This window comes from Gallus gallus, chromosome 1 (genome assembly GCF_016699485.2).
Source record: "Gallus gallus isolate bGalGal1 chromosome 1, bGalGal1.mat.broiler.GRCg7b, whole genome shotgun sequence".
NCBI classification, from domain to species: Eukaryota; Metazoa; Chordata; class Aves; order Galliformes; family Phasianidae; genus Gallus; species Gallus gallus.
In genome coordinates, this window is record NC_052532.1 from 69,426,379 (window position 1) to 69,438,820 (window position 12,442).

General features: G+C 42.0%; 1 protein-coding gene across 9 annotated transcripts in view; it reads right to left on the reverse strand.

Moving 5' to 3' along the window:
* KIAA1644 (protein shisa-like-1) overlaps positions 1–11,014 on the reverse strand; it is an 82,203-nt gene extending 71,189 nt beyond the window's left edge. For 3 of the 9 annotated variants that reach the window (XR_003071356.3, XM_015291144.4, XM_015291097.4), the window contains exon 1: positions 10,338–10,496. The gene's annotated coding sequence lies outside the window, so the exon portion shown is untranslated. Of the gene's footprint in view, positions 1–7,082; positions 7,155–9,868; positions 10,497–10,985 lie in introns of those variants that run through there. The other 6 variants (XR_003071359.3, XR_003071357.3, XR_003071365.3 and 3 more) reach the window with 6 other exon arrangements.
* Between the last annotated feature and the right edge of the window lie 1,428 nt (positions 11,015–12,442).

Consider the following 12,442-nt stretch of genomic DNA (forward strand, 5'->3'; position numbering starts at 1 on the left):
TCAAACAACTTCCTCTTCCAGGCCCACTAGCCTCCTCCCAAAAGGAGCAAAATCTTTGTACTGATGAGGTTGTATTCAGCATGGATATACAAACTACATGTGAGACAATACCGCCATATGACCCAGTTGGTATCTATAGAATTATTCTTTTAATATCTATTTCATAGTAAAAACTCTTTACTTGGACTTGCCTAACAAAGTGACTCTACAGCAAGTATTTTCAGTATGGGTATAGAATTCAAATTATAAACCTCCTTAAGGACCATGACTTGGCTTTCCTTCCAAGAAAATGCTATGCGCAGTTTACGTCCTTAAAACAAGCTCTTTTCAACCCTCTCATTTCATCACAACAGTTTCCTAAAGCCTTCACTAACTACAAGTTTCTCTGGCTTCACAGTCAGGGAGAAAGCTCTTATGCAAGAGGACAGGACTTCTCTTCCAGGAAAGAGGACTTGCTACAGCAATAACCACAGAACCAGACTGACTGTATCATGTGCTTACAACCTCAATTCATGAAAAAAAAAATGTGTTCTTTTGGAAGGCCATTCTGTGTCACATATAAATTCTCCAATAATGCTAGGCAACCAACTGATTTTTGTTGTTTTGGCAGCAGAATTGGAAAAAAATCAGTAAAGACATTTGTTTAGTTTTGGTGCATGAAATTAAAACACTAAAACATTTACTTCAAATCAGACAAAAGAAAAGTGAAGTAAAAATTAAAGGAAATAGAGATGAGGCTTGTGAAAGAGGAAGAGTATTTTCCTTGTTTGAGGAATCAGGACTGCATAAAATAAAAATACTGCCACTGTTCCTACTACCATTAGCTAGGCTGAATACAAAGTAGAAGACAGTACAATAAATGTTTTTTGAGAAAAAAGTTGGGCAGATTTGGATACCAAACTTTATTGATCCAGACCATGACATCAGTATGCTCTCCACTATATGCCTGCCTGAACCCATCTGAAGAGAGAGACATGATTGAGAAGGCAGATGGAACAGAAAAGGAAGAAAGGAATACTCCGCTTTGACTGTTAAGTGATAGCACTGCAGCTTCATTTGCATTATTTAAATGTTATACACGGCTTTTAATTGTTTGTTGTAGGTAAATATAACTATTATACAGAAAGTTGCAAAAACAATGCTTGCTTTAAAGGGCCTCATTATCAAAACAGACACCACTATAAACACAGCCTGCTTAAGAAAGGTGCTGAATGCCTTGAGAATATTGCTCCTCTCATCTTTCCTTAAAAAGCATCGAGCACCAAGTCTTCAGTAAGGCTTACTGTGAGACAGGTGCAGTACAGAGCACATCTGAAAAGCATGTGTGTATTTTTAGAGCTCTTACTTGATGTTTTAAGGCTGGACTATAAATACCAGTGATTAGACTGTACTACTGGATTAAATTTCATATTTCAGAGAAGAACAAAAGGAAAGAAAAATAATCTATTAAATGTTTTAAACAAGCTATTGTGAATATGTTTATTCCATGTTACAGTTCCACCACCACAGGAAGTTTAGGAAGCTGTTACTTACATTCAGTAGGCAATGTAAGCATTAAGCAATACATTTTGTTCTTACCAGTAATCAGTCATTTGGATTTGTGTTCAAGCCACTGTTAATCTCCCACTGTTGCCTGAAGTGAGAAGATGTAGGGAGAAGCTAAGTGGAGTTGGAAAAGGTTATTATAACTGTCTCAAAATCTGGATAAAATTTGCCATAAGCAGTAAACTTGTTGCACCCCTTGTATTATCACTGATTAGAACAATTACAAAAGTACAAAATGAACACATATTATGCAAATTAATTTAAATGAAAGCTATGCATGTATGCCTATGTGTGCGTGTGTAGATACATTAATTCCTTTTGAATATAATAGGTTCTGGGGAAAAGAAGAAACAAAGCTTCAGACTATGGCCTTAGGGCTTAAGAGACTAAAGTTGGATAAAACTTTCTCTGCCAAGAATATGTCATTATGAGAGAGAAGATAGAGTCTGTCTAAGAAAGACAATTAATGGACTGAACAGTTCTCTGCTGAGAATGACCCCAAAACATGGGATGCTAGAGATAAAGAGTAGAAAGGCAAAAAAAGTAATAATAGCGTCAATTCCCTTCTTCACAAATATCACATTGTTATATTTAGATCGTTGGCCAGTAGTTCCATCCTGATTCCTGCAGAGGGGACTCAGAAGCACTTTGGCTTTGCTTTTACAATAGCATCCCTCACGCACCTGGGGCTTGACTCTGCTTCCATTCAAATAAATAGGAATTTGCCCACAGTCTTATAAAATTAGGGTCTGTGTCTTGAAAATAGTTATTTCAAATTAAAAATAAAAGTCCGAGCCTTGTTTAGTAATGCTTCACCTGTGCTTATCTACTCTGAATGGGGAGGAGGGGAAGAAAAAAAAGTGAATTGTTTCTTTCATCCAACATGAGCTTTTAAGTTTTAAATACAGTTCTATTTATGAGGCTCCTAAAAAGTAAATACCAGCAACGTATGATGTGGGCCAGTTTCTTACATAAAGTATACATATCGACAGTCAACAGATGAATGGCAGAGTGCACAGAGTCTTAAAAAAAAAAATAGGAATGGGAAATAGCTAATAGTGACTGAATCTGATCTTTGCAGCACAGATTGAGACTGCACATGTTTTGTACACTTTGCCACTTTTCTAGCAACAGAACAACTTGAGAGCTGTTGTAAATCACAGATTAAAGTAGAACAGCACTGAGCCCAAAGGATACTTTCCATTTGCCACAAGTCCTGGAAAGGACACGGGTCAGCATATGATTGAATAACCACTGCACTGGCTAATACCCCAATGCCCCTGCACTGGCTGCATAGCTACTGAGTTACTTCACATGGGAATTCACAGATATGCCCAAACACAGAAGAGAGCCTGCAATGCAAAGCAATAATTAACAGTCTCTGACTTGTGTATATAGAATCTCCTTGCATAGTTGGCTTCAGCGGATTGTTTATTCTCTGGCTAGAATCCAGCTTTCTAAATGTCTGCCAGTAGTATTTCTAAGTATGAAAATTCAACAGCGTCTTAATCAGGGAAATACTGCTGTGTCACCACACTTTACAACAGGATCACAATGAATTACTCAATCTCCACACAATCAAAAAAAGATAACAAGGATGATTATACTGAACTTTGGAAACATTTTTCCAATATGGAGAAAAGCCCAGAACTAGTTCTCTCATGACTTCTCAGTTCTAGCCCAGTATGTCAATGCTCAGCGTTACCACTAAGCCATAGATTGAACCAGTGCTTTACTTATGTCAGAGCTCCTATATGTCTGTATCTGTAAGTGGAATTTAACACTTGATACAATGAAAAATGTTGCACTTAGAAGAATGAGCCTTCACATTTTTCACGAAATAGCAATAAAGTCTATCCTTTAAAGTAAAGATATAATTATTCAGTTCCCCATCATTTTGGATAGTTTAAGCTCTCCGTGAAGTCTCACGGTGTGGGCTACTTCTATTTCCGCCTTTAGATTTATGTTGTCTTTTACAGCTTTAGAGTATATCGGTCTATCAGCTTTGCATTCAATTCCTGTATTTGGGGATATTTTGTGTGAATAACTTCTCATTTAATCTATTTTGGTAGCTTTCCGTCCAAACTACGCACCATGGCAATGCTGAAAAGACAAGACAAAGAAAGAAACTCATCCTTAACCATATAGAAAAAAGCCAGTATTTTGGATGTCATTGTATACTGAAAATTCATGTTTTCCACTCAAGATAAAGTATCTAAAAAGAATACAGTCTCCTTGGAAAAGTCTACCTCTGCAGAACTTTGTCTATGTTTTTGAATATTAAGATGAACTGTCAGGGAAGTGATATAATGGGAAATTGACATAATTTTAAAGCATAAGTATTGTTGGTCATAGGTTGACGCTTAGTACTGGGTGAGGCAAGAATACAAAAATCTCTCAAATTCTCACCACAAAAAGCAAACCAGTGCAAGATGTAAGATTAACAGATGAAGTGTGATTAACAAAGAAAGAGATATTCAAATTACAACAGGCTGAAAATGGTATGGAAAAATCAGTCCTGTCATCTTCGTATTTCGGAATGCTACACAGACTACAAATGTGCAGAGTACATGACTCAGGCAACTACCTCCTTATACTTAGATAGCTTTGTACAGAACAGTAATCCTCTAGAAGCAAAATTAGTGAAATACAGAGATTCTGAAAAGCAATCACGGAGCGGCAGAGTTCTGCAAAATACATTTTTTGAATTGCCTTCCTCCAATGGGTTCTAGGTACTTCACTTCAGCTCTTCCTAGCCTGTAACTGAAAAAGTTTCTCTGTTAAGTGAGCCATAGGAATGGCAGCAAGGTAATCACCAAGGGCAAGATTAAGAGAAGTAAGGAAAAAATAAAGAAAAAAAACTAATACCCAAGTGGGAAGGAGGACAACTGGTTAGGAATATGTCTAAAGTATCACAACTCCAGACAACAGTCCAGAGTTTTTCTTGGTATCTTCCGAAGGTCTCCTCCATCAGTGCTGGGCCTTTTCCTTCTCCACGTAAACAAAATCCCTCTGCCTTTTCTCTTTGAGGTAGCAAATCCTTTGTTTAATGCCACTAAGTCAAACATCACTGCTTCTAGATTGTATCAGGAACAGAATTCTAATGGACTGAATAGTGCCCATTAGAATAAATGTTTTTTTTGTTGTTGTTGTTTGTTTGTTTTTTTAAATCAGTAACATGATCAAGACTCAATTGTTTCTCAGCACAGACTGAGAGCTGGCAATCCTCCACAGTCCTTCCAGGAATGCCCTGAGGTTTGTTATTTGCAATGCTTGGTCTGCAAGCATATTACTGCGGAGGGGTTTGAAGCATAAAACAATGCTCACTGTTATGCGCAATGTTATAGTCTGGTTCTTTATTAGGAAGTTTCTTTCTAGCTACTGAAGTATGTTTAGGAACACAACTTGTTCCTATGGAAATTAGTGAGAATTTTGCCCTTGACTCCAAATATAACAGGAACAGACTCCCTGTCTGCAACATCAGACATCCCAGCATAAAGTGACAAAATCGTGTGGGCCTGCTAAGCTTCACCGTTGTGAAAAGGTCAGCCTACAAATCAAGAGACTCAAAGGAAGAAGCACGAATGCCGCTGCGTGCTGCCGCACACACAGACATTAGGTCTCTCTCTGCTTATCTCCAGAGAACATAGAAAATCAGTGCCTTAGCTTCCACCCCGCACAAACTGCCAGGTACATCCATCGACTGTTGTGCTCAGAGCCTATCGCCTGCAAGTGAAGAAATCAAGCAAACTAGCCCTACCATAAAAGCAGTGATGTACTACGTCAGTTGAGGATAAGGCATTCAGATGCAACATCAAAAGGTTATGATGTCATCTCAAGTACTCAATGGCTCCTCTGTAGCCTTTCTATACTGACAGTGGGTACTGAGGTGTACCTGGGGAATACTATCTGTGTTGTATGCTGGTACTGATTTCTCAGAGGCAGGGTGTTCCTCATTTCCATTTTGGTGTGCAGTGTATGTGTGTCTAGGGTACCAATAAGAGCAGAAATCTGTCCTGCACTGTAGAAACTGCTAATAGGTTAATTTGCCTTTATTCTTCCCACCACTATAAAAAATAATAATAATAAATCAGATTTAAAGCAAATTAACTACTCCAAAGGTCGCACTATGCTGTTCTTAGATCTTCAAGATGGTAGACAATTCTCAAGTCTACTGGTTATTATCCTCCGTATTGTATGTTCTGGTATTCAAACACAAACTGTTTGCCACGTGAATTTTGTTCTCTCTTGAGAGCAGACATCCTCTCTGAATCAGACTTACACCACAGCCACCAATCCCAGAAAGATGAGCTCTGTACAACTGAGGCTAAGAAAGGCATGCAGATCATGAAGACTTCATGTGGGGGAATCTACGAAAGCCAACAAACAGTTTTATTTTCAGGGCCTTTGAAAATACATTGTTTTGTTTGGCGTTTCTGAAGCAGTAAGGCAGCCTAGTCAACTTGCTCTCAGGTTTGATTCTACTTTTTCTGGGCTTCTGGCAACCATAAACATCACTGTTACTACCCACAACCCTAGTATCTGCATAAATCTTTTGAAATGTCTGTCTTCACAGAGTGCCATATGCCTTCCTGAATTTTTAAGTCCTTAAAAGCTTCCACGTACTCTCTTCCTTCATGTAGGAGACCATATTGCATCCAGTGGGACTTTGTGAGAAGGAAGATTTGCCTTTCCCTTCAGAGTTTCTATAGTTTATATTGCAGTGACGTACAAGTTGATCACTGGCTGAGCCCTACAGCCACTGAACTCCATTGTCTGAGCAATAAAATTTGGAGGTAACAAATTTGAGCTGATGTATCCTTTCATCTGTCAGTTTCATAAGTAGGAAACAGACCCAAGTCCAAAGTTTCCCAAGTCACAAGGGAATTTATGCAGGTCAGCTTGCAGATTCGCAATATCAGACTTAGAGTCCTGTCCTTTTCTCCGCCAGGCATATTTAAAGAAAAATTCTTTGGGTTGTTTCATATTCGCACCTTGAAATTCTAGTCACTTTGAAATCATTGTACAGAATTCATTAAAAGCAAGGCAAGTAAATGAAAAGATGGAAAAGAGCTTTTCTAGATCTTCATATGCAAAAGTTCTCATCGTTAAGAAGAGTAAAATAAACAAAATACAAGAGCTTTACTTCACCTTCCAATAATATGCAAAAATATATTCCTCGCCTTATTTTACTTTGTTTTTTTCAGCTAAAACCTGACAAAAGAAGTCAATCTATTATCTACAGCAGAAGTGTGATTAGTTAAAAAAAAAAAAAAAAAAAACAGTTTTCATCTGTAAACCTTTTCTAGAAAAGGACCTCAGCCTAAAAGCCCAGTTTAGCAGAAACATCCAATATCCATTAAGAGAGTGACTTTGAAAAGTAAGACCAAAGAAAAAAAGTTGTAGCTGGACTTACCCCAAGTATATCATATTTTGAAGTATAAACATTCTTACAGTAGTTTATCGAGAGCATAATTAAGCTCCCAGCTGGAATAATACAGTGACAGCTCTCATACCTTCCTAATGCCATTACTTACTGCTGTTATATGAAGCTGTGTGCTTTATAAGCTTGAAAAGGATACCTGGAAACTCATCTGCCTTTCTCCCACCTACAAACACAGGAAAAAGAGAAAGAAAGAATAAATAAATAATAGGGATTCTACTTCATTTCTTTAGCGCTTGATTCTTCTGTTGATGAGCCTCGTGCAAATCTTAAATTTATGACTACATTATTTTCATCTCCAGAAGTCTTGTACATTTGCCCTGACAGCAAACATACATGTCCAAGAAAAGCAGGAATGAGCTACTCTAATTCTAGATCTGTGAACTTTTTCTCCAGAAGTTTCAGCAAAAGAAACAGAAAGGTAATAGCAATAGAAACAATTCCTCCATTATACCTTTCCATTGATCTGTAACAATCTTACTGCCTCTCAGACAGCAACTAGCGTTCATGCAAACACCTCGGTGACTGATACAGGAAAAATATTGCCTATCATTTCTCATTATCGTACTGCAGTAACATTTTGCTGCTCCAACAGAGATCTGTCCGGGCACCATACCCGCACAAAACAAGATTTTACACTGAAGAACCTACACTCCAAGCAAACAAGACTGAAGATAAGTAGAGGGATGATGAATAGAGTAAAGATGAAATAGGGGGATAAAGCAATTTGCCCAAAGCAGATCAGTTACAGAGAATGTAGCTCAACCATCTCCTGTATTTACTTTTTTTCCCCAAACCACCTGAAGCATTTCCAACACCAATGCTAAGTTTACTTCTACATGCCAGTAAAGTCGGAGTAACATGCAGCTTGAGCAATACGTAGCTTGTATATAAACATTCCCAGAACCACCTTAGTTTATTAAAAAAAAAAAAGACAACCAGTACATTATAACCAATTTACGTTGGTATAGTAAAATACAGCACCCATATAATCATCTATACCTATGGGTTTAGTCTTCATACTTATTTGCTTTTTTTCCCCCCTCTGCTTCTTCACGCAGAACACCTTTATCAGTAGCAGCTCATACAATTAGACAACTTCAGAGAATAGTATTCTCACAAGCAACTATAGAAATCATTCAGACTTTACAGAAAGTATCTTTCTTGCCATTCTGTTATCAGTCTTAAGAAATACATATTTACCCACTCTCTCATAGCAACCAGAGTCTGAGAACTGAAAAGGAATCTCTGTTGGTCTTACTACCACAAGTAATAGAAGACTGAGCTTTACAGAAGGCACAAAGCACAGAATAAAACCAGGCTCGCTTTCTGTCTACCTGCATTGACTGTGCAGCACTAAGTAGTAAAAATTTAATAGTTCAATATAGAAACATAATTCAATGACAACTAAAGGAGATGAGATACTCAGACATCATTTCTTTTTCTTTCTTCATGTAGGTTTGTCATTAAGTTTCTTCACTAGGGCTGGTAACGGTCAGAAGGTTCTGAGTTCCCAAGAGATATTTTCAGACAGATGTTTCACTGTCAAGCTGCTAAGAAGACAAGGTCACGGGCTTCATTCTTTAGAATATTTAAGTAAATGCTTGAAGCACAGTTTGTCTGCTGATATTAAAGAACACTAATGCATTTGGAACGAGGCATATGTTTTAGCACTTTGCTGAACAGAGCTTGGGATAGGCTCTTCCTCAGGGTAGGAAGGAGATACGTATTTTGGAACAGATACAGTTTATTCACTTGAGAGGAGCATTTCAATGAAGAAATGTACACTTCCTACTGAGGTTCCCCTGCTATTCTAACTTACTACTGCTATCATCTCAGATGTTTATCGCCGGACATCAGTCAGGTGCTGTTTTGGTTTAGAAATGTATATCCTAAAACATTTACGCACTCCCTCTCAATGCTTCCATGAAGAATGCTACATATCAAAATCTTTCTTGGAAAACTATGAAAATCGGTTGAACCATTTCAGATGTTTAAGTTGACATACAGTTAAAAGTGTGTACTCATTCTCTCTCTCTGTCTCAAGAGAAGAAAAAGCTTTTCAGTCCCTCTTTGGTTGCAATTTTAAGACAGGTGACCAAGATTATCATTCAATTCCACAGACTCTTCTTTCTCTACTATTTTATCTCCTTGCTAGATATATACTCTTTGTCGTAGTTGATAGTCCTACAGATTTAAAACTGACAAAGAGTTCCATTTTTACCTGAACCCGACAGAGTTAACATAGGAAGGCAGTGACTGGTTGTTCGTGTAAATGGGATTAGAATTATTGATTTCAGCTGGATAACGACAGGACACAGCATCTTGAAGAGGTAGGGTGACTGCTCTACGTTAAATAAAGACTGGCATTAGAAAAAAAAAAAACAACAAAGGGGGAGATTTGCACCTAGGTCATTACAGAAGAGGAACACGAAAGATGCATTTACTACTCCTAACAAAACGATACGTTCAAACGTAACACCTCTTCACCTCAGAAGAACCGTTTGCCTCAGAGCACTACAGGTACCAGCGGGCAGCGTTTCCTCCTGTTAAGACCCCAGAGGTTACAGGGAAGTTAAGGACCTGTGAAGGTCACACCACGAGAAGGTGACAAAGTTACACAATAAGTCAATAAGGCGATCCTCACTTCCGTGCTGCAGTAATGAACTACAGAGATCCCAGCATAGAACCGCTCGGGGAGGGGGGGGGGGAGGAGAGGATCCGCGCTCGTCAACGACACACAAAGACAAACAACATCGCACTTCTCAGTACTCGCGTCTTGAAGGAGAACTGGAGCAAGTGGCGATTCAAACTGTGCTTTAGTCTGAGCTTTGTGGCTAGAGAAGTAAAACAAACGTTAAGAGATCTAGCACAACTCACACTACTGCTCAGTCCCGTCCGTGCATCGCTAAGGAAGGCACCGCAGCCGGGAACGCTGAACTGGGGCGGCGGATCGCTCTGGTTTTATTGCTTGTTTTTCTCCTCGGCGGCAAAACATGACAGTGGTACGAGTCCATCTCACGAACAGGAAAGAAACGAAGGCGGGCAAACCAATAACCCCGAAGCCTCAGAGGGGTCCCGTTGTCATGGAAACGAGTCACCACTAATGAGCCTTCTAAGAAGCGAGCGGTTAATACCTGAGTCCCGCAAATCAATATTGATTCACGAGCCCGGCGCACACACAACAATCCCGCTGCCAGCAGCCCGGCTCGTGGCCAAACCAACCAGCCGCCCCCGGCCGCTCGCACACCGCACAAAGTTTCCGGAGCGCGGCAGGTAGCGCCCGGGAACCAAAGGGCAAAGCGCAACCCCTAAACAGCGAGAGCACCCCAACACGCGGCCCGCTCACCTGGCGCCCAGTCGCTCTCGGGGCACTTTTTCCAATGGTCGCTCGGGGAAGCCCCGGGGGCAGCCCGCAGCCGGCGCTGGGCCGCTGCCGAGGCGGCACGTCAGAGCCCGAGCCGGGGGACGAAGCGCTCCGGAGCCTCCACCTCCCTCCCCATCGCCCGGCTCCGCGTCCCTGCCCGCGTCCCCACCTCCACGTTCTCTCGCTGCCCTCCCCCGCCCCGCCCCAGCCAGCCGCTCTCCCTCCACCTGGGCCGGCTCTCCCACGCGCGGCCCCTGTGTGACGGGAGGAGCGCCGGAGCGGCGGCTCCGCCTCTCCCCGCACCGGCTGCCGGCTCCGCTCGTCCCGCCCGCAAACTTCCCCCGACCGGCTGGGAAGGACTGTCGGGCCAGGTGCGGCCCCCCCGACGGGGAACGGGAGGCGCGGAGCTCCGAGGCGGGACGGCGCCTCAGGGCGGGGCCGCTGCCGCCAGCGCTTCGCCTCAGCCTTGCGGGGCGGGCAGCACGCAGTCCCCTCCTAACGGTACCACAGGGGCGGCCTGAGGCGGACGGCAGCCGGGCGCTGCTCGCTAACGGCGTGACTCCGGGAGACCGGGGGCACCCCCGGCTCCGCGCGGTCTTAGAGCCGCGCTGCTGCCGTCGCAGAGCCTACCTCCGTGAGACAAAGCAACTCCGAGAGAGGAAGAGGAGGGTGCGCGCCGGTTTATGGGCTCACTTTGCTAAAAATGGCAAAGCCTCCCTCCGCCCGCCCTCCTCTTGTGCCGCAGCCGCTCGGCCCAACGGGAGCCGCGATCGCGAAGGAGACGGCCCTATGCCACTGCCTCGGAGTGGTCCCTCGTACGGATTCGATGTATAATAAAAGCTCTCCTTCATTTACACTTTAATGCGTAAACCGTGCAGAGCAGGGAGCTCCGCTGACGCGGTTGCGGGAGCGATGACTCATGCCCACCACATGTACATTATTTACTGTTTGGGGATGGAGCTATATTAAATGAGGCGGCCGGGTAACACAGTCTTCGGGCTCTAACTGCTTCCCTACAGGCAGGATCTCTCTTCCCTGACATGTTTTGATCGATAGCCCCGAGTGAAGGTATGCTTTGGATATCTGAGCAAGTGAAGTGCGCTTTTTGCACAGGTGTTGCACATGGAAAGGAGTGGTTGCAGATGTACCTCTGAAACCGGGCAGCAAGATAAGCTCTCACTCTTCACAGCACCAAACTCAGGCAGTTGTTTAAATCTGTAAGCTGAATGATTCCAAACAAAAATCAAAGTCCCCTGTCATCTTGTGACAGCTTTTTGCAGAAGGATCCCTCGTTACACAGCCACATGAAACTAGGTTATACTGTCCCAGTGGGACTAATTCTTCTACAGACACCAAATAAAACTCCTTATGACTAGGTGGGTGCTGCTGTTTTTTCTTACAATAATTAGAGAGCACAGGAATGGTGGACCAGCAGTTAATACGTTCGTTGTTTTTCCTACAATTCCGTAGTAGTGCTGATACCTCAATTTAACTCAACCCTGACAGGACAAGAGCAATAAACCATTTTCTATTTCTTCCATTTATTTTCCTTCTTAAGCAGATGGTAGCGTGGACCCTCTTCCCACGTGGATGCAGATTCAAAGCCACTCTTGTGAGGTGCTCAGGCTTCAGACATTCCTGTTTCTTTTCTGGGCTTATCTATTAGAGTGACCCTTTCACTCCATTTCATTGTCCTAAGAGACCAAAGGAAAAGCTCCTTTAAATAAGGCACAAACGATTGTGGATTATTTATGCCTATTTCCTGAGGAGCAGACATTGTAAAATGCGTGCATGTATGAGGGGAAAAAGCAGGAGAGAAGATGTGTATCTTTGACTCTTTTTTGAGGACAGAAAGAAATATTGGATTTCTACTGGCGTGAGCCTTCAGCTGGTCAAGTCCCAAACCCATGGGCCTGAAGATGCAAATTAGGACAAGAAATGGAAATTAAATCCTGATAAGTGATGTTACCATCCTGTCCTAATTCCAAATGCAGCAACCAAATGCCTGTGTCCCAACTGCCTCATCATCATCTGCTCGATGCTGTATGGCTCTTGTGCAGTAAATATAAAATTTCTCTTTTTTTCTT